Below are 22,563 nucleotides of genomic sequence, written 5' to 3'. Positions count from 1 at the left end.
ATCTGACGTAATTAGACTAAATCAGACGACTAAAGCCAAAAGTTCAGAGTCTTGGCTTCAAAACGAGCCCATTTGTTTGTGCTCCAAAGCGTTTTGGGGGAAAAAGCTGGAATGAAAAGGGGTTAAAGCTTGTGTGCCTGATTTTCACATTGCAACAGGAGGAAGTCGTTTTATTAATTTACAAAAAAAAAAAAAGTCACGTACCGCAGCCTTAAAACATTCATTATCTGGCATTTGAGTTCCATTGGGTCCAAAGTTTGTCAAATCCATTTTCAAATTAAGTCCAAAAGGTAATACATTTTTTCAAATTTCAGTTATAAAATTGGTTCAGTTTGTGTCATCCATTTCTTTGTGATGTTTTTTTCAAGGTATCCATTTATTGTGTCCATGGCAGGAGTTTTGAGGCCCAGATACATCGTTCTGACCACATCATTTCAAGATGACAGTAAATTACTTTGAAAAGAAAGAAAACAAAGTAGCCAGACAGCGATGGAACTAAAAAGCATGAAATCCTCACATGAATTGGACATATTGTTGAACCTAATCTCAGACAAACAGCAGCAGAGTTGACGTGTTCCTGCCATAAAGCTGGTTGTGTTTGATCAAAGCTGCTCCGCGTCCGTCTCATGGTTCTGTTTTTCTTTTGTACCATTTTACGACACAGTTCATTGGATTATACTCCCTTTTTACAACAAGTTACTCACTTCAGGAATACTCTGATTATAACACTATTCTTTAGCATATTGTTGTTGCACCTATTTTATAAGAACACGTGTCATCTTTTTGTCTAATCTTTTTATTCAAATACTGTTCAATTTCACCTCATTAAACCATTACAAGTATCAATGGTAGAAAGAGAACTGAATATTTGTGCTGCTGCCAGAATTGTTGGAACAAATATAATAAATGCAGGAAACGGTCAACCGGGTCTGAACAGGTACGTTAGAATCTTATTGCACTGGATTTTTGTCTTTGTTCTGCTCTATGTTCTGTTTTGTTCTGTTTTAAAAAAATACAAATTAATGAGTGAGTAAATAAATAAATAAATAAATAAATGATAATAATAATAATAATACAATAAAAAATAGAGTTGTAATTAGAATACTTTTAGAAGGACCAACACTGCTGCTCCCACTTATTCACCACTAAAGCGTTGACAAATATACACAAAAATCCTATATTTACGTTTGTTCCAAGGATCAGATTCATTATTATAAACTTAAAGAGATGTATATAAATGCCAGTAAACTCAGCTGACAGCGGCATCCGTCTCCGCTCGCTCTCGCTTTGGTTGAGTCGCCGTCACAAATGCACTTTCAGCTCGGAACGTTTCAGATAATGGCACGTTTCACACTTACAGTTTTACCAAGGGAAAATACAGGTCCAAATGTCAGACTGGCGGCAGAAAAAGTAGTAAATGCAGTCGTTTTGTGAGCATAAAGACTATTTTAAAGCATTGTGAAAGGGTGAGGCGCTGTCAGGCTGGAGTCCCGCTGTGCGTGACGTGTTAAGAACTTTAAAACACAAACACACAGTTAGAGCCTTCGTGGCCTCTTTAGATGTGCTTTCTATTAATACGTCTTTAGATTGAGAATTAAGACGCACAGAGCAGCTGTCAGGAAACTAGGACATGTCACTTCTTAAAATTAAAAACATGACGACAAAACTATTTTAATTTTGAATGTTTGGAACTGGAGACGTCGCAGAGTTACAATATAGAGAAGGAACATGATTGATTATTGGTGCCCCTTAAACAACAGTGAAATCCTTCAATTATTTCATTCACATGGTCTAAAGCAGGTCGATGCGGCCCTCAGACCAGTTTTAGTTGGCCCTCAGGTTCCCTCCACCACTGTAACCTCAGTATTTCTCTGTGAAACAGACTTTTACTGTGGTTCTAAGTAGAGATCGACCGACAGAGGCTTTTTTCATGGCCCGTGCAGATATTGATTGTTTCGGAGCCGATTTGCCCCGTTTTGTGCAGCTCTCTCCTCGCACTTTAGTGTTAAAATAAAGCTTTGTGTGTTCTTTAAATGGCTGGTTCAAACTGAATGAGTTAAAGTGCGTATGACAGGTTTGAATGATTTTCTAATTTTGACATTATTTGGTGTATTTATACCTGTTGTAAATATAAATGATAGTTTCACACCAATCAAGAAAAAGTGACATCACACTAAGGACGCTCATTCCAAGTTTATGCAGAATTTACACAAAAGGAACAACTTCTCTAGACATTAATTTAAGGAAATAAAGTTGCTGAGATATATTTTATATAAAAAAAAAATGGTGACATTATTGTTTTGGCCCAGTGTTATTTAATTGAAGTAACAGTCTCTTATTCAAGTAAAAGTGTTGTTTCTCTTCTCACTGAGTAAATCTACAAGTGACAAAAAATGATTTGAACTTTTGCTTTCCTCGTTTCATTTTTCTGTCTATTCAAACCAGATTTTGTACTTTATTTAATGTTTTGGCCTTCAAATTTTATGTTTTCATATTTTTCATTTAACCTTTATTTAACCAGAACGAAAGATTGCGTTCAAAGTTTACACATATACAGCACATTAAAAACAGTCAACTGGAAACTTAATGAAGATAATCATGAGGTCAAAAGCCAGCGAAAAAGGAGACGTAAAAAAACAGTGTCGTCAGTGAAAAAGGATCAATCCATTGCCTAATAAAATAAATAAAATAAATAAAATAAATAAAATAAATAAAATAAATAAAATAAATAAAATAAATAAAATAAATAAAATAAATAAAATAAATAAGCTTTTAATTATATTATATTAGAGTTGCGGCTGCTCCAGTTGGTCGATTCCTTCTGGATTTCACGAGCTTTCAACTCATGAAGTCAGAGCGAGTCGGGGTAAAGTCGAACGCAAACCTACCCAGAGTGCACTGCGTTCAGATCTACACCGATCAGATCTGCGCAGGTCCGTCTCATCCTGAACAGTTCTTGATTCCATTTAGAGCAATCTACGCTCCTTCACAAGAAAAGAAAATTGGCAGTGGAGTGTTTAAATTTAAAGCCCCAAATGACAGTAACATGTCACTACCGTTTCTGTCCAACTCCTTCTAAACCTGTGATCTTTACATGAGCATCGTCATGTGAAGTACATTCAATAAGGAACAGAAGCGTATTTGAGTGTCCAAAAGAGCCACACAGTTCAATTTGCATAAACAGTGGAGCAACGCTGTGATTTGAATGCCGTTTTTTCCAGCCAGTAGGAGTGAATCTTTGTACTTTTACTTTCAACACACTGAGGACACTGACCTACTTTGACTTGCACATCCTGGATTCTGTCATCCAAAGTTATTCTGCAAAGCGATTAAACGTGACGTCGTGTTCAAACGAGCATTTTTTCCTTCACCATTATCTTTGTGCAAACGTTGAAATCAAACAATGCTCGACCTCGACGTTTTCTTTTTAAGTACAATACACAGTCGAGTCAAACAAAAACCTTCTGGCCTAGAGAGTTTTAAACGTGTCCGTTCTTCTTCCTGCCAGTGTTTTCTTACTTCCTGGGAGCAAAAATAGAACTCGCTTTAAATCCTGACACTTAGACTGTTTACGGTCTCAACTTAATCTCTTTTTTTTTTTGCACAGACAGTCACTGAACGATGCACCTTGTCATTAAATAGCTGGGAGGTCTGAAGTGTACACGATGTTCCCCTTTCAAACAAACACGTGGCATTTGTTCAAGTTTTTTTTTCCCCTTTCCTTTTCGGTTCGGCACAGGTTGGCACTAAATTCTGGCCGACCAATGGCAGCGCTCGTCCTTGCCGTGCGGCGCAGTGTAACCGAATGTGCAGCAAAGACACAGTACATGATGAAACACGGAGCAACAGCGGCGGCGGCGGACAGAGGCAACGAGACACAAGGCACTCGTCTCCTTTGTGAGGAGAGCGGGAAATAAAAAGAAGCCGTTAAAAGGCCCAAATGTGGAATGCATTGAAATGTGGAGAATACTGTGACTGTTGGTTTGCGTTTACAGTGACAAACGCTACAGGAAGAGCAGGTTAAATGAAAAATGTGGTGTTGGAAACTTCAAATAAGGGAATAAGGTGATATTTGTGTGATTCATTTTATAGACATTTCACATTTGTCTAATAATTAAACCACTTTACAGACATCTTTTAACACATTTCTTGTTGGATTTACATTACGTTGTCTCAATGTTGTTATCAGGATACTCCCAGGAAATACTGAGGTATTGATTTTTTGTTAAATTGAAACATGCCAAAACTAGGTCTGTACTTGTTAACAGTGAATTTACACAATACTAACATTTCAATCTCAGTTTTGATAGTACGGGATCAGGGGTGTAAGACGTTTTTCGGCGAGGGCTACATCTACACGGGGCAGAGGGCCACAGGAAACAGGACAATGAAGTTTGCATTGCAATCATTTTTGATGAGCCACCACACGTTTAATAAGGCTTGGAACGTTAATTTTAGATCTGTATCACATCAAATTTACAGTTAAAAAATTGGTTTGGCGGCCACATTTGGCCCCGAGGCCATGGTTTGGACACACCTGGTCTAGGTTGTTAACAACAATTCTGATACAAAGATAATAATAATTTAGTTATTAACATAGATCAAAATAATTTAAGTGAAACTCATTTTTCCAGGAATGGAGTGAAACCAGGTGCAGCTGCGAGGGAACAACACAGTCCAGTACCTTCAGATTGAAACGGTCTTCTGGCAAACACATTGTCCAGATGACGATGTTTGAAAGCTTTTCTACAATAATAAAGTACCGAGATGTGGGCGGGGAAAGGGGGTCGATAAAAACCTTTCTGGGCCTCAGTTGCAGTAAACAAATGATGAGGAAACACCATTGATATGACACTTGTTGAAGATGATTTTGCACAATATATCCCCCATTTCAAATCAGCATAAAACAGTTAGATATAAATTGTGAAGTGTACGTGTTCCTTGTCGTGTCGTCCCCTGAGTGAAATTGAGCTGTTGTAGAAGAATGAGGAAAATGTGGGATTGGATGCCTGGGCCGTTATGACACTGCCTTGGCACGCATCATGGAAAACTGGTATGTGGCAATGACAAACTGTGTACACAAGCTCTTATCAGATCCACACAGCCTCAGAACGCACAACCGAGACCAAACGTGTTACGAAAAACAAATCACTTTCCCATTGACAAAGTCATAGAAGAGAAAGTAGAAAGAGGCAAAAAGAGAAAGGTTTATCATAGGTAGGATCAGCCGTTAGCACATGCCGTTAGCACATGCAGAGTTAGTGCATGCAGAGTTAGCGCATGCAGAGTTAGCGCATGCAGAGTTAGCGCATGCAGAGTTAGCGCATGCAGAGTTAGCGCATGCAGAGTTGGCGCATGCAGAGTTAGCTCGTAGCGACAAAGCACTTTCTCGCAGATTGAGGGAGTATTTAGCAGGTAATCCTTGACAAAAACACGTAAACAAGGGCAAAAACAGGACACTGGTCTAAATCAGGACTGAATTTGCATGAATTTTAGGCACAAGCTCTTACATTAACTAAGCCAAAAGACAGGAGTAGATACGTTAGATTTGATTCACTATTTTGATGACTTGAGACTTGATAAAATGGAAAACAAATGGAAAACTCAACTTGGACTTGGAGCTTTGTGACTTGAGACAAATTCATGTTTCTCCGCTACAAACACCCGTTACTAAACTGCTCTCTTTATATAATACTTCAAGTGTTTACTCTTGGCGGAGTTCAAACTGGAACATGTGCCTCATTTTTAAATTTGTGACTAGCATGTTTTGAAGGAGGACCACTTACAAAAATCATATAAATTGCAAAAATATGAGCTTCTGTAATTTAAAAGGACTTGAACTAAAAGCAGAACACTTAGACTTGAATCGAACTTGAGGCAAAAGACTTACAATAGGTCTAAAGCGGAAAAACCAGGTCTAAACTAGGACTAAATCAACAGAGTCCTCTGAAATGGGGCTAAACCAGATTGAAACAACGCTCAAAAAATGTTATGTTGACCCTATTTAAATACGCCACTATTTTCAATGCATTATTTTATGTTGATCCAAAGTAAATAATTCAGAATTCAACATTAAATATATAGATGGAAAAATGTGACACATAATATATTGTATTGAAATACGTTTTGGGGTGAAAAAACAGCAGTATTAAACTATCACAAAGTGGTCCTGGCGACACAGATTGAGAAGCTCTGCCTTATTATTTCCATTAAACTGAGGAGGATTAGAGGGCGATTTGTTTATGCCGCAGCCTTCACAGAGGAATGAGCTGAGCCTTCATGGAAATAACAGGCTGCGCTGCAATCATTTATTATGTTAGTGTTTGGTCCAAAGGTTTTAACCTCACCGTCGGGGAGAGTTCACACAGAAACACACCACTGAGGGTCAATAACCTGCAATAACGTCCAAATCAAGTCTAAACACAGGCAACAAACCAGCTTTCTACAATACAAACACGGCAATATTAACAATAAAGGCCTAAAACAAAAAGAACTACTCATAAGACCAAGGCAGTTCCTGATGATGTGAATTTCTGGGATGGAAGGTATCGCACAACAAGGGAAGAGATGTTATTTTGAAGGGAAATATCAAAAGTGACAATCCAGAAAGGTATTAGAACAGTGAATCTTTTTGCTTTTTTATTTGTTCTCTTTCTTCTTCTTTCTTTAAGTTTAGTAAGATCTGGAAGGTGAGTGTAAAATGGTGTCTCGATGGCCAAAAAAATACTGTGTTTTTGTCCGTATACCTTCATCAATACGGGTCAGGAACGTGCACCGCATGATCAGCCCTGACCAATCAGAGCGATGGAGGAGCTAGAAGAAATTCTTTCTGGACCCGGTAACATGTTTTTTTTCTATTTTCATTTTTGAGAATATACAGTATTTTCCAGACACCTTTTTTCATAGTTTTGGCCGGGGTGCGACTTATACTTATATTTATACTGATATATATGTATAAGTCGCTCCAGAGTATAAGTATAAGTGATATTTATTTGTTATTTTCACACTTGCAATCGCATTTCATACTCCAGTGCAACTTATGTGTGTTTTTTTCTTCTCTATTATGCATTTTTTGGCTGGTGCGACTTATAGTCCGGTGCGACTTATAGTCCGAAACATACAGTATATTTATCATATTTAGGAGACAATTTGGGTTAGGATTATGCATATGTTTGGGAGTTGTTTACTTGATTTGATAAAGATTAGGGCTTTAGGACATTATTAAGGCTTCAGGCTAGAATTCCATAGACCTTTTGCCGCCCCGCCCCGCCCCGCCCACTTTTCTCTCTTCCCCCATGTGATCGCCACTTTCATTGTCATAACACTTCTGGTTCAATTTCGTTGGTTTCAATGGAAAACAAGGGAAAAGTCAACCTTGCACCAATTCCCTGGGCCTGAAAATGGCTTTTTAAACTGTGTAGAACTTATTTTCAAACATTTAACATTCAAATAGACAACAACCGCACAGTTTTGTTTCGACGGCAGCAGTACAAGCTCGTTATACTTTACTGATTTGCATTCATTCAAACCAAACTCGAGCATTGTTCTGTAGCGCCCTTGAGAAAGAACAGTGGGAAGGACGTCTGATAAGGACGGGGCAAGATCTCGCTGATAAAACTCTGGCAAGATTGTGCAAACATGAGTGAAATGATCTCTTTCAATGCGTTTACGGTCAGTTACAGCTAATTAGAAGCTGTCGTTATACAAAGCAGTTCTAAAACGACATAAAAAATATAAAATAAAATAGGGCCGATATGCGATACAGCTGTTAAGTACTGAGATGTTGACATTGAGGTATTTTAATATATAATGTTTGATACAACTCAACAAAAATGTACATGCCTTGATTTATTATTCAAACTATGTAAAAATCATAACTAATCAAGGCTAATTTAGGTCTTAACATAGGTCGTTCAGATGGAAACCTTGGTGTTATTGCGATATATATTTGGTTTGTTGAAATATGGATTGTTGCATTAGCCAGTATTTAGATAGATACTTTTGCCACAAATTATTTCTTCTAAATGATGATAAAATCTCTTTGTGTGTGTTCTGGTCGACTGTCGTGTTTCCTCCAGTTAGCTCAGCAGCGTGTTGTTAGCCAACCATTTCTCACAGCTAATACTAACTTTTATCAAAACGTAAAATATAAAGAAACAACCAATTAAACTGTGATGTAAAGACTACCTGATTGTAGTTCTTTTAATCAGTTTTATTTTAAAATGTATTATGCCTCAAGATTAGCATTAGCATTAGCATTGACCCACAGACACCTTCCTTTACAAAGACAACGTCAAAGCACCTCATGTGTAAAGACATTCACCTGCAGTTCACTGTCCACGCTGTGATCTTTAAAGATATGAGAGATGATTTTTGAGACCAATTAAGAATCTCATTTCCTCGTGTTGTGGACAGCCGAGTAGTTCTCCCACATGTCAATCATTCCCTGCGTGCTGCTGCACACCTGCAGCCTTGTTCCCAGGATAGTTTCCCTGGCTGCGCATGCGCGGTTGATATGTCGGTGTGTGTTTAGCAAAGTAAACAGTGAGTTCCTTCAGTGTAACTCTACGCTTCGGGCCGCAAAGTACAAAAATGGCCATGGGACGACAGAGAAAGACTGTGTTCGAGCTCAGAAGAGACGTAAATCTGCGGAGACGAGATGCGATGCAATCTGTCGCACTAATAAACAAACAAATAAATCCTCTATTATTCCTTTAAGTGTTTATTTACAGAGTGAGTCGACAAAAAATAAAACAGATAGAATTAGACAGGAAGTAGTGACGCCAACAATGGAAACTCAAGGGAAGTCGGGAAAACAACTCTGGGGCTTGGGTCAAAATCTGTTCCCGGACTTCTACACCTGACGTCACCCGTTGTGGAAACGGACAGAAATCTGTTGATTTGCCAGTTTATCTTAAACAATTGAGCTTTGTGACTAAACCTTATTATATTTGGGGTTCATGGTCAGTTCTATAGAGATAAGAGCAACATATTTGTGCAAATAGACACCCAACACTACTGTTTAATGTTAGCCAATGTTAACAAATAACTAGCTAATGTTTGGCTTTGTACAAAACTTACGGTTAGCTCTTTTGATCTTATTCTGCTCTGCCAATTTTAGCCTCTTTTTTCCACGGATCAGCACATCTGTTGTAATCGCACGTCCGCTCAAAATGAACTCAAAATCCAGACTTTCCAAGATAAAAGTTTCACATGAACGCAGCATCACTACCATCATGTCATGTACAAACGTGTTAAACCAATGTACAACAGATTCCGTCCAAACACAGGACAAGAAGTCAATGCACAAGGAAAAACACAAACAAATTATAAAATGTTCACAATTGCAATAGCAGGTGTATACGTACTTACGGTTTAATACTTTAGTAAATATGAGCTATAGGGAGTATCTTCGTTTTAGGTATAGTCTTTGCTATTATTTGAATCCAGTGAAAGTCGCAGCGTGTTTCTGTGTAGGCACCGAATAGAGCAGACTGACCCCATATTCAAACCACATCTGCTTACATAATGCTGTATTCAAATCAACTGCCTCCATTATGCCACTGTAATATAGAGAAATGTGCACCAGGAGAGAATGTCAAGAGCCACACTGTTCCCTCCTCTCACTGGTACTACGGCTGAAATGAACCACTATTTTAGTAGTCAACTAGTCAACGATTATTTCTATTGTACATTGAGACGTTTAGAATATTTTTTACCAAATAAAAGGTTGAAATATGGTGAGAAGTGTATTCTAGATTATTGACAAAAATCAGAAATTGTTTATTCTTTTTGGAAATTTGATTTAATAATGCAACGGTCTGTTAAAACAAGGTCTTTTTGTATGTGTGTTTGAGTGTGTGATAGTAACATTTCAAATTCTATTCTAATACTAGGGAATAGGCTTCATACTCAATATCCATTTTGATACCACAAGGATAATGAAAAATGACAACAACAAAAACAATAGCCTTACCACGTAGTCTTATATTTGTTCTGATTAAACTCAAGATCATTCTAAAAAAGGAAAGGAAAGGTCAGTTTTTATCCTGTTAATGTCAATTTTTTTAGTATTGATACTTGCTCAAATAAGTATCAGATTCATTTTACTGGATTAAGTATTGATTAATTAATATGTATCTGATTTTCGATATTAGGGTCTGCATAGTCCAGACAACAATTACAACAATCAAAATTTGGATTCATTTTTTAGTCCCATTTAGATAATTAAAGGATTACAACCCTAGATTCAGACAATTCTATTCACCAAATGTCAATCCTTTGTCCGAAAAATGATGTCATTTCGGAGCAGAGTTCAAGGCAGATTACTCCTGGACCTGGGCGTGTTGGCGCGGTGAGTCAGCTGTGCAGAGGGGTGGGTGGCTGTGACGCTGTGAGGCTACCCCCCAATGGCCGTCTGTCTTTGTGCCCTCAGCAGTGGCGGATCTAGGGGAGAGAGTTCCCCCTGGCACGCTCTGAATGCCCAGGTTTACAGCGTGTACCCTACAGCTGCTACAGTCACAGAGGCGTACGCAGGTCAAGGCAGCGGTGGACGGCAGACACACGTTGCCTGCATGTTAATCTGCAAAATGATGTGTGTATTATTATAATGCCACACTTGAGACACGTGTATTTAGAAAAAAGACGTGCCAAATAAAGTGCACTGCCGTGTGTTATGAGACGACGGTCACACGCTCATGTCCGCTCCAAACCGACCTACGCACCACTATTGCCTGTGACTGTTTGCGTAACGGTTTTAGGGGAGTGGGCGGTTCTAAAAATGTAGTGTGACATTTTTTGCAAGTTTAAACTCACTCTGGGAGAAACAATACGAATACTGCAGAACTGCGTTGGCTATTAAATCCATATAACATCATAGTGTTAGAATAATTAATCATGAAAAAAGAAATACAAAAAATCCTAGCTGTAGCAGACACTCTGATGAATCATAGCATACTTTTATTTTGCTGTTTGAGCACTGAACCTGGTGTAAACGCTACAGGCTTTATATGACCCGGTCTATTTTAAATGACTCTATTAGGGCCATATAGGAATGTTATAGAAATGTATATTAAGGCAAGGTAAGAATCACTACACTATATCCAGCTAGAGCATTATCAAAATGCTAGTTTAAAGTCCATGATGGCACAAAGCGTTTTAAAACTTATAGTGTCCAATTCCCTCTTGACTATGGTTGTGATCAGTGCAGCTTATGGACAGAATCATTAGTAGGTAAATATAAGCTACAGTGTATATTATGTACAATAAGAGACTATGGTTAAGTACAGTGCAGCATATATATTGTAATGACTGGCAAAGGGACTACAGTGTCTGACATTATATTATAATCTTTATAAGAGATGAATGATACATGTTCAGGGCTAACAGTGTTAGCAGTGTTCTTTGTAGTGTAGGGTCTGACAGCAGTAGGAAGTAAAGACCTGCCAAACACAGCAAGGATGGATCGGTCTGTCACTGAAACTACTCTCCAGAGTCTAGTGATATACTGGGTAGGAGCCTTTGAGTTGTCCTGTTCCTTGGGGGCGAGAAAACATTAAATGGTTGGTCCGTCTAGACCTGAACATCGCTGTGCCTCGTCTCTTCCATAAAGGCTTCTACGTGCCTATTAAACAATAGAACATGATGACAGAAGAGGGCATCCTATAGAGGGCGACACAGAGCGGACAGGGCCTCCTATAGAGGGCGACACAGAGCGGACAGAGCGTCCTATAGAGGGCGACACAGAGCGGACAGAGCGTCCTATAGAGGGCGACACAGAGCGGACAGGGCATCCTATAGAGGGCGACACAGAGCGGACAGAGCGTCCTATAGAGGGCGACACAGAGCGGACAGGGCATCCTATAGAGGGCGACACAGAGCGGACAGAGCATCCTATAGAGGGCGACACAGAGCGGACAGGGCATCCTATAGAGGGCGACACAGAGCGGACAGAGCGTCCTATAGAGGGCGACACAGAGCGGACAGGGCATCCTATAGAGGGCGACACAGAGCGGACAGGGCATCCTATAGAGGGCGACACAGAGCGGACAGGGCATCCTATAGAGGGCGACACAGAGCGGACAGGGCATCCTATAGAGGGCGACACAGAGCGGACAGGGCATCCTATAGAGGGCGACACAGAGCGGACAGGGCATCCTATAGAGGGCGACACAGAGCGGACAGGGCATCCTATAGAGGGCGACACAGAGCGGACAGAGCATCCTATAGAGGGCGACACAGAGCGGACAGGGCATCCTATAGAGGGCGACACAGAGCGGACAGGGCATCCTATAGAGGGCGACACAGAGCGGACAGAGCGTCCTATAGAGGGCGACACAGAGCGGACAGGGCGTCCTATAGAGGGCGACACAGAGCGGACAGAGCGTCCTATAGAGGGCGACACAGAGCGGACAGGGCGTCCTATAGAGGGCGACACAGAGCGGACAGGGCATCCTATAGAGGGCGACACAGAGCGGACAGGGCATCCTATAGAGGGCGACACAGAGCGGACAGGGCATCCTATAGAGGGCGACACAGAGCGGACAGGGCATCCTATAGAGGGCGACACAGAGCGGACAGAGCATCCTATAGAGGGCGACACAGAGCGGACAGGGCATCCTATAGAGGGCGACACAGAGCGGACAGAGCATCCTATAGAGGGCGACACAGAGCGGACAGGGCATCCTATAGAGGGCGACACAGAGCGGACAGAGCGTCCTATAGAGGGCGACACAGAGCGGACAGGGCATCCTATAGAGGGCGACACAGAGCGGACAGGGCATCCTATAGAGGGCGACACAGAGCGGACAGGGCATCCTATAGAGGGCGACAGAGCGGACAGGGCATCCTATAGAGGGCGACACAGAGCGGACAGGGCATCCTATAGAGGGCGACACAGAGCGGACAGGGCATCCTATAGAGGGCGACACAGAGCGGACAGAGCATCCTATAGAGGGCGACACAGAGCGGACAGGGCATCCTATAGAGGGCGACACAGAGCGGACAGGGCATCCTATAGAGGGCGACACAGAGCGGACAGGGCCTCCTATAGAGGGCGACACAGAGCGGACAGGGCATCCTATAGAGGGCGACACAGAGCGGACAGGGCATTCTATAGAGGGCGACACAGAGCGGACAGAGCGTCCTATAGAGGGCGACACAGAGCGGACAGGGCGTCCTATAGAGGGCGACACAGAGCGGACAGGGCGTCCTATAGAGGGCGACACAGAGCGGACAGGGCGTCCTATAGAGGGCGACACAGAGCGGACAGGGCATCCTATAGAGGGCGACACAGAACGGACAGGGCATCCTATAGAGGGCGACACAGAGCGGACAGGGCGTCCTATAGAGGGCGACACAGAGCGGACAGGGCGTCCTATAGAGGGCGACACAGAGCGGACAGGGCGTCCTATAGAGGGCGACACAGAGCGGACAGGGCGTCCTATAGAGGGCGACACAGAGCGGACAGAGCATCCTATAGAGGGCGACAGAGCGGACAGAGCATCCTATAGAGGGCGACACAGAGCGAACAGAGCATCCTATAGGACAGGGCCTCCTATAGAGGGCGACACAGAGCGGACAGGGCCTCCTATAGAGGGCGACACAGAGCGGACAGGGCATCCTATAGAGGGCGACACAGAGCGGACAGGGCATCCTATAGAGGGCGACACAGAGCGGACAGGGCATCCTATAGAGGGCGACACAGAGCGGACAGGGCATCCTATAGAGGGCGACACAGAGCGGACAGGGCATCCTATAGAGGGCGACACAGAGCGGACAGGGCATCCTATAGAGGGCGACACAGAGCGGACAGGGCATCCTATAGAGGGCGACACAGAGCGGACAGGGCATCCTATAGAGGGCGACACAGAGCGGACAGGGCATCCTATAGAGGGCGACACAGAGCGGACAGGGCCTCCTATAGAGGGCGACACAGAGCGGACAGGGCATCCTATAGAGGGCGACACAGAGCGGACAGGGCGTCCTATAGAGGGCGACACAGAGCGGACAGAGCGTCCTATAGAGGGCGACACAGAGCGGACAGAGCGTCCTATAGAGGGCGACACAGAGCGGACAGAGCTTCCTATAGAGGGCGACACAGAGCGGACAGGGCGTCCTATAGAGGGCGACACAGAGCGGACAGGGCGTCCTATAGAGGGCGACACAGAGCGGACAGGGCATCCTATAGAGGGCGACACAGAACGGACAGGGCATCCTATAGAGGGCGACACAGAGCGGACAGGGCATCCTATAGAGGGCGACACAGAGCGGACAGGGCATCCTATAGAGGGCGACACAGAGCGGACAGGGCGTCCTATAGAGGGCGACACAGAGCGGACAGGGCGTCCTATAGAGGGCGACACAGAGCGGACAGAGCATCCTATAGAGGGCGACAGAGCGGACAGAGCATCCTATAGAGGGCGACACAGAGCGGACAGAGCATCCTATAGGACAGGGCCTCCTATAGAGGGCGACACAGAGCGGACAGGGCATCCTATAGAGGGCGACACAGAGCGGACAGGGCATCCTATAGAGGGCGACACAGAGCGGACAGGGCATCCTATAGAGGGCGACACAGAGCGGACAGGGCATCCTATAGAGGGCGACACAGAGCGGACAGGGCATCCTATAGAGGGCGACACAGAGCGGACAGGGCCTCCTATAGAGGGCGACACAGAGCGGACAGGGCATCCTATAGAGGGCGACACAGAGCGGACAGGGCATTCTATAGAGGGCGACACAGAGCGGACAGAGCGTCCTATAGAGGGCGACACAGAGCGGACAGAGCGTCCTATAGAGGGCGACACAGAGCGGACAGAGCTTCCTATAGAGGGCGACACAGAGCGGACAGGGCGTCCTATAGAGGGCGACACAGAGCGGACAGGGCGTCCTATAGAGGGCGACACAGAGCGGACAGGGCATCCTATAGAGGGCGACACAGAACGGACAGGGCATCCTATAGAGGGCGACACAGAGCGGACAGGGCATCCTATAGAGGGCGACACAGAGCGGACAGGGCATCCTATAGAGGGCGACACAGAGCGGACAGGGCATCCTATAGAGGGCGACACAGAGCGGACAGGGCGTCCTATAGAGGGCGACACAGAGCGGACAGAGCATCCTATAGAGGGCGACAGAGCGGACAGAGCATCCTATAGAGGGCGACACAGAGCGGACAGAGCATCCTATAGGACAGGGCCTCCTATAGAGGGCGACACAGAGCGGACAGGGCCTCCTATAGAGGGCGACACAGAGCGGACAGGGCATCCTATAGAGGGCGACACAGAGCGGACAGGGCATCCTATAGAGGGCGACACAGAGCGGACAGGGCATCCTATAGAGGGCGACACAGAGCGGACAGGGCATCCTATAGAGGGCGACACAGAGCGGACAGGGCATCCTATAGAGGGCGACACAGAGCGGACAGGGCATCCTATAGAGGGCGACACAGAGCGGACAGAGCATCCTATAGAGGGCGACACAGAGCGGACAGGGCATCCTATAGAGGGCGACACAGAGCGGACAGGGCATCCTATAGAGGGCGACACAGAGCGGACAGGGCATCCTATAGAGGGCGACACAGAGCGGACAGGGCCTCCTATAGAGGGCGACACAGAGCGGACAGGGCATCCTATAGAGGGCGACACAGAGCGGACAGAGCATCCTATAGAGGGCGACACAGAGCGGACAGGGCATCCTATAGAGGGCGACACAGAGCGGACAGGGCATCCTATAGAGGGCGACACAGAGCGGACAGGGCATCCTATAGAGGGCGACACAGAGCGGACAGGGCCTCCTATAGAGGGCGACACAGAGCGGACAGGGCATTCTATAGAGGGCGACACAGAGCGGACAGAGCGTCCTATAGAGGGCGACACAGAGCGGACAGAGCGTCCTATAGAGGGCGACACAGAGCGGAGAGAGCTTCCTATAGAGGGCGACACAGAGCGGACAGGGCGTCCTATAGAGGGCGACACAGAGCGGACAGGGCGTCCTATAGAGGGCGACACAGAGCGGACAGGGCATCCTATAGAGGGCGACACAGAACGGACAGGGCATCCTATAGAGGGCGACACAGAGCGGACAGGGCATCCTATAGAGGGCGACACAGAGCGGACAGGGCATCCTATAGAGGGCGACACAGAGCGGACAGGGCATCCTATAGAGGGCGACACAGAGCGGACAGGGCGTCCTATAGAGGGCGACACAGAGCGGACAGAGCATCCTATAGAGGGCGACAGAGCGGACAGAGCATCCTATAGAGGGCGACACAGAGCGGACAGAGCATCCTATAGGACAGGGCATCCTATAGAGGGCGACACAGAGCGGACAGACCATCCTATAGAGGGCGACACAGAGCGGACAGGGCATCCTATAGAGGGCGACACAGAGCGGACAGAGCATCCTATAGAGGGCGACACAGAGCGGACAGGGCGTCCTATAGAGGGCGACACAGAGCGGACAGAGCATCCTATAGAGGGCGACACAGAGCGGACAGAGCGTCCTATAGAGGGCGACACAGAGCGGACAGGGCATCCTATAGAGGGCGACACAGAGCGGACAGGGCCTCCTATAGAGGGCGACAGAGAGCGGACAAAGCATCCTATAGAGGGTGACACAGAGCGGACAGAGCATCCTATAGAGGGCGACACAGAGCGGACAGAGCATCCTATAGAGGGCGACACAGAGCGGACAGGGCATCCTATAGAGGGCGACACAGAGCGGACAGGGCATCCTATAGAGGGCGACACAGAGCGGACAGGGCATCCTCTAGAGGGCGACACAGAGCGGACAGGGCATCCTATAGAGGGCGACACAGAGCGGACAGGGCCTCCTATAGAGGGCGACACAGAGCGGACAGGGCATCCTATAGAGGGCGACACAGAGCGGACAGGGCATCCTATAGAGGGCGACACAGAGCGGACAGGGCATCCTATAGAGGGCGACACAGAGCGGACAGGGCCTCCTATAGAGGGCGACACAGAGCGGACAGGGCATCCTATAGAGGGCGACACAGAGCGGACAGGGCATCCTATAGAGGGCGACATAGAGCGGACAGGGCATCCTATAGAGGGCGACACAGAGCGGACAGGGCCTCCTATAGAGGGCGACACAGAGCGGACAGAGCGTCCTATAGAGGGCGACACAGAGCGGACAGGGCATCCTATAGAGGGCGACACAGAGCGGACAGGGCATCCTATAGAGGGCGACACAGAGCGGACAGGGCATCCTATAGAGGGCGACACAGAGCGGACAGGGCATCCTATAGAGGGCGACACAGAGCGGACAGGGCCTCCTATAGAGGGCGACACAGAGCGGACAGAGCGTCCTATAGAGGGCGACACAGAGCGGACAGGGCGTCCTATAGAGGGCGACACAGAGCGGACAGGGCATCCTATAGAGGGCGACACAGAGCGGACAGGGCCTCCTATAGAGGGCGACACAGAGCGGACAGAGCGTCCTATAGAGGGCGACACAGAGCGGACAGGGCATCCTATAGAGGGCGACACAGAGCGGACAGGGCATCCTATAGAGGGCGACACAGAGCGGACAGGGCATCCTATAGAGGGCGACACAGAGCGGACAGAGCCAATCAGCGCGTGTAGGTGATGTGAATGAGCTGAAGTGCCGTGAACGAGCCGCAGGCAGAAAACTATGGTTCCATAGGTTTAATAACAGAACAAATCATCAAACTAATGACCACCATGGACCTGACAGCCATGATCTACTACTCAGAAGCCTCGTCTAGAAATATTTGTGCCTGAAAAACTAAAGAGCGGAAGAAATTCTTCAGAAGGAAAGCAAGGAAATGGAATGTAATGTCAGCCAGGTATAAAATAATCAATGTTTACGTTTGGTGTCTTCAGTTTTGTTTCCTGTATTAACCATCCAAGGAGCCCAAATACTTTTGATGACCTTTATCATGTTGTGCATGTAGATGAATAAACATGTCATCTGAACACAATTGACATGTTGCAGAATGCTAGGCATTTGGCAGATAAAAATATTGTAATTTAATAAACTGATTTAACATAATTACATTCCATGTACTTAATAAGAATCAGAATTATTTCCATTGTCAGTGAAAAAGTTTGCAAACTAGACATTTGCTTATGGTTTTATATTTTATTTGCGATACACCACAAAACACTGAATAATAACTGTAAAATACTGACTGATAGAGCCATAACAATAAATGGTATTTTTGGTAATTTTGGTAAATACACAGACATTTTTTTTACAATTTAGCACAATATATAAAATCTAATAATTACATTGACGTATGAAAAACAATTGCATTAATAAATCAAATGTTCTGATGTATTGTAAATGTTGTAAAGTAAAGAAGCATTAGGCCAGACCATGAACTGAACTTTAAGACATATTTGAATAGATCCATGTTGACCCAGCTTGATTTTATGATAACTCGGTGACAGCTGGCTCACTTCTCACTCCGTGCGCACCATGGAACTACAAGAATGATACCTTTTATCAGGTCCTTTACTTTTTTACAGTTCAAAATCCTTCCGTTTTCTTCAAACCAGTTTTTTAATATTTTGCTTTATCTCACACGGGACTCTGCGCTGCTCTTGTAACTCTCGCTCTGATTGGTCAGCACGATCACATGGTACGCAAACCTACGTAACTTCTGGGCCACAGTCCTCATTAAAGGCTCTTTATTATCTTCATCAACATTAAGTTATCATGACAGGCCCAGTGCATTATATTTACTTCATCATCCAGATAATTTGGTGTCAGAAAACTTGGGCAGTGGTTTGCCTAAAAAATATTGATAACACACATTTATTTCAGGTCAATTAACAGTATTTTAAGAGTGTTTAAAACTGTGTTTTTAAGAGCTGCTTAATGTATTGTATTGCACATAGATTTACAAAATTGGACTTTTGAACATTTTAAATGTATTTAGGAAATAAACTTTAAGGTAAAGAGACTTAATTTTGAAAAAAGTGATTTTTTTAATCTGCTGGTTTTTGGATGTTTATGACCAGAACCAGAGGTGCTCCGATCGATCGGCCGCCGATCCTGATCGATCACGGCAAAAATGATGTGATCGGTGATCTGCAAAATGGGCCGATCAGACGCACCGATCACACTTCACATCGTCATCACATTTGCCTTGGTGTAAGTTATTGCAGTAGCATTGTTTAAGCTCCTTATGAAACATTAAAACATTAAAACATTCCGATTTGGTCCTTTAAGTCCCGATGTATCCACCGTCTGCTTCCGCTCACACCTCTTCTGGAGCTGACAACAACACTGAGCAGCCACGTGTTTCTGTAAACACGCACAGACCTACGAGCTCTCCCGCTGGTCTTATAGTTAAAAACATAACAGAGACTCAGAGCCAAATGTGTCGTCGATCAGCGTCAGAACCACAGACTTCACTCGTTTACAGGTACGCACACACTGTGATTTACTCTTTAAAAAGCCATCATTTCACATGTGCCTTAAATGTAACATGAGCCATGTGAAAGTTGTCATGTCTTATTTTGCAGAGAAAATGTGCTTTTTGAAGCTGTACAGTCACCAAATGACTCCGTATGGAAAGTGGAAATGCAAAGCGCTTCATGGTCTGCTCGGAGGATAAAAGCCTGCTCCTGTTTGGCTGCACGCTGCTCCAGACTCACCCTGCATGACGCGGACATGAACGGCACAAGTATTCATTCAACTCACGCGGTTAATTGATGAGCAGCTCATTAGTGCCTAAAATTGCCAAGGAAACTCTGTTGATCCTATAAACTAGAGAGATTTGGTCGAACTTCATATCATCAAAAACCCTTTCCAAGAATAAATTATGTATATTTAATATGAACATATATTTATTATTATTATTATTATTATTATCAGGAAACAAAATGTTCTTGACACAAAGTCAGTGTGATCGATATCAGTGATCGGCCTCAAACATCCTGATCACCTCACACCTGGTTTAATATTAGAAGAAAATTGCACACACACAAACTTTCAAAATACTAAAATGTTTCAGAAGGTTTTTCCAAACTAAATGAAAGTTATTTTTGAGATACAGATGTTTTATGAATGTTATTAAAAGCTACACTTCAACATTTTCATGTGCAAAAGCTGAATAAGATCATTAAAAACAAGAACTACTTTATGAATTGGTGAATAGTTAAATACATTTTTGGACGTTCCTTTCTAAATAAACCTTTGTCATTTGATCAACACGTTCTTTCATGAAATGTACAAGAGGTCTCAGTAATTGTTAAATAATTTTGTTTTCTCACAATAGTCGTAACTGTTAAGTTTTATATCGTCACATTTCCGGTCGACTAAGAACATTTTGCTCGACTAAGACACAATTGACTAAAGGTTTACATCCCCAGGTAATATTTCTGACAGATTTCTACACACAAAAATGCTGTGTGTTGTAACGTTGTGTGGATTGTGGCACCTCACGTCAGTGTAATGTATTCATCAGGAAGTCTTCCTAGCGACAGCACGAGGAGAATCTGAGGGTGAACAATGTGACCAGACAATAACCTCCACAGTGGCAGGAGGCCTCTTAAAGAGAGACGCAGCACAGACACGCCCCAGTTACACGTGTCACACTTCATCCGGAATTTCATTCACTCAAAATGCTATGGAAGAGCATTTGTTCTCCAGATTTAGAATTTCAAATGCTGGTGAATTTCTATTATTTCAACTTTGAAGACCTTGTTGTCGTTTGTTGTGGTCGTACATAGAATCAGGCATAGATACAAAACATGTATAAATGTTTGTTAATCATTAATAAATCATCGACAAAATTAACCAAACTTTGAAAAATATGTTTAGTTTCTCATACAGGAGTGGACTGCCATGAAGTGCCACAGGCCTCAACGGGGTTCTCACCATTTGAGTTGCTCTAGGGACATCAAGTAAGGGGGCCCCTGAACCTCCTCAAGGACTACTGAGAGAAGCCAACCCTCCTCAGAAGAGAACATGACGGCCTTGGTGATAAAAATGAATCAATGTCTGGAAAAGATGTCTGCACTGGCACAAGAGACTATGAAGACCTCTCTGGTATGACCACAAAGCTAGAGAAGGAAGGTTTGAATCAAAAAACACAAAAGGTCCTGCTTCTACTCTCCACCGCGGACAGTAAACTCCTCTCAAATTCACATATGAACCTGATAGAACCAAACGTTTTATGTCAACTTGTTAAAAGAGTTTCAGTCTCGCCAGGAATCTGTCCCTCAGCTGCTGATTTGCGGTGCGCAGGATGAAGAAATACCAGAGAAGTTTATGCCTGGGAGTCTGGCTGAGTCATGGAGATGGCATGTGTCCAGCAGGAACAAGTGACTCCCCTCATTGACCCAGAACTGTTCAGAGACTCTCCTGGTTACACGGACCTGGTCCAGCACAACATCTGGACCAAGAGAGCGGCTCCTCCACGTCCAAAGAGCTACAGACTTCCAGAGCAGTTGGTGCAAACGTTGAAAAAGGAAAATAAAGTTGATGTTGGAACTAGGCATAATTGAAGTTTCAAGCAGAGAATGGTGCAGTCCAGTGGTTCTGGTGCCCAAAAAGGACGGCTCACTATGATTTTGCATTGATTTCCGTTACTTGAATGCGGTTTCATTGTGTGACTTTTACCCAATGCCGAGAATCGACGAGCTGATGGAGCGAGTGGGGTAAGGAAAGTACATCTCCACCTTGGACCTGAGCAAAGGCTATTGGCAAGTGCAGCCACAGAGGTCAAAGAGCAGCATTTAAAACTCTGCTTGGTATGTACCAATTTCGAGTTAAGCCGATTGGACTGGAGGGTGCGCCAGCTTCATTTCAAAGGCTAATGTTCTGACAGATGTTTCAGAGTTTTCAGTGTTATACTTGGGAGAAACTTGTCGTTATCTACAGGCAAATCTGGGAAGAACTTAAGGCTCACCTGAAACAAGTCCTGCAATGCGTAAAGTCCGCTGGCTTAACAATCAACCCTTAGAAAGGCTGTCTGGCTCAGAGAGAGGTGGAGTACTGTGAGTGGGAAACTCAGGCCCCAGGTGGCAAACTAACTCAGGCCCCAGGTGGCAAACTAACTCAGGCCCCAGGTGGCAAACTAACTCAGGCCCCAGGTGGGAAACTAACTCAGGCCCCAGGTGGGAAACTAACTCAGGTCCCAGGCGGGAAACTCAGGCCCCAGGTGGTAAAAATGGAGGCCATCGATTCCTTCCCCATTCCGGCCACTAAGAAGAAGGTGAAGAGTTTCCTAGGTCTTGTAGGCTGGTACTGAAAATTCATTCCCCACTTTGCACTGCTCAGCTGTTCTCAATGACCTCAACAAATCACCAAGAAAGGTCAAATGGACAGACCAATGTGAAGGTGCTTTTAAGGATCTCAAGGAGGCCCGAAGCAAACACACAGTTCTGCAAACTCCTGATTTTGACAAACCATTTATTCTGCAAACTGATCATCGCGCTCTCCAGTGGCTCCACAAAATGACTGAAATACGAGAATTGCCGGTCGGTACCTAGCCTTGCAACCATTACACTTTTAGGTACTGTACTCGTAAAAGAGGGGGAAGAAATGTAACGTAGCAGTCCATTA

General features: G+C 44.6%; 1 protein-coding gene across 2 annotated transcripts in view; it reads right to left on the bottom strand.

Annotated features, from left to right (window-relative positions):
- LOC140378281 (uncharacterized) overlaps positions 1-22,563 on the bottom strand; it is an 84,833-nt gene that overhangs the window by 49,961 nt on the left and 12,309 nt on the right. The window lies entirely within an intron of this gene.

This window comes from Eucyclogobius newberryi, unplaced genomic scaffold (genome assembly GCF_026437365.1).
Source record: "Eucyclogobius newberryi isolate DKJ021-1_F unplaced genomic scaffold, fEucNew1.0.hap1 SCAF_4, whole genome shotgun sequence".
Lineage (NCBI taxonomy): Eukaryota > Metazoa > Chordata > Actinopteri > Gobiiformes > Gobiidae > Eucyclogobius > Eucyclogobius newberryi.
This window is presented reverse-complemented; position numbering and strand designations above follow the sequence as displayed.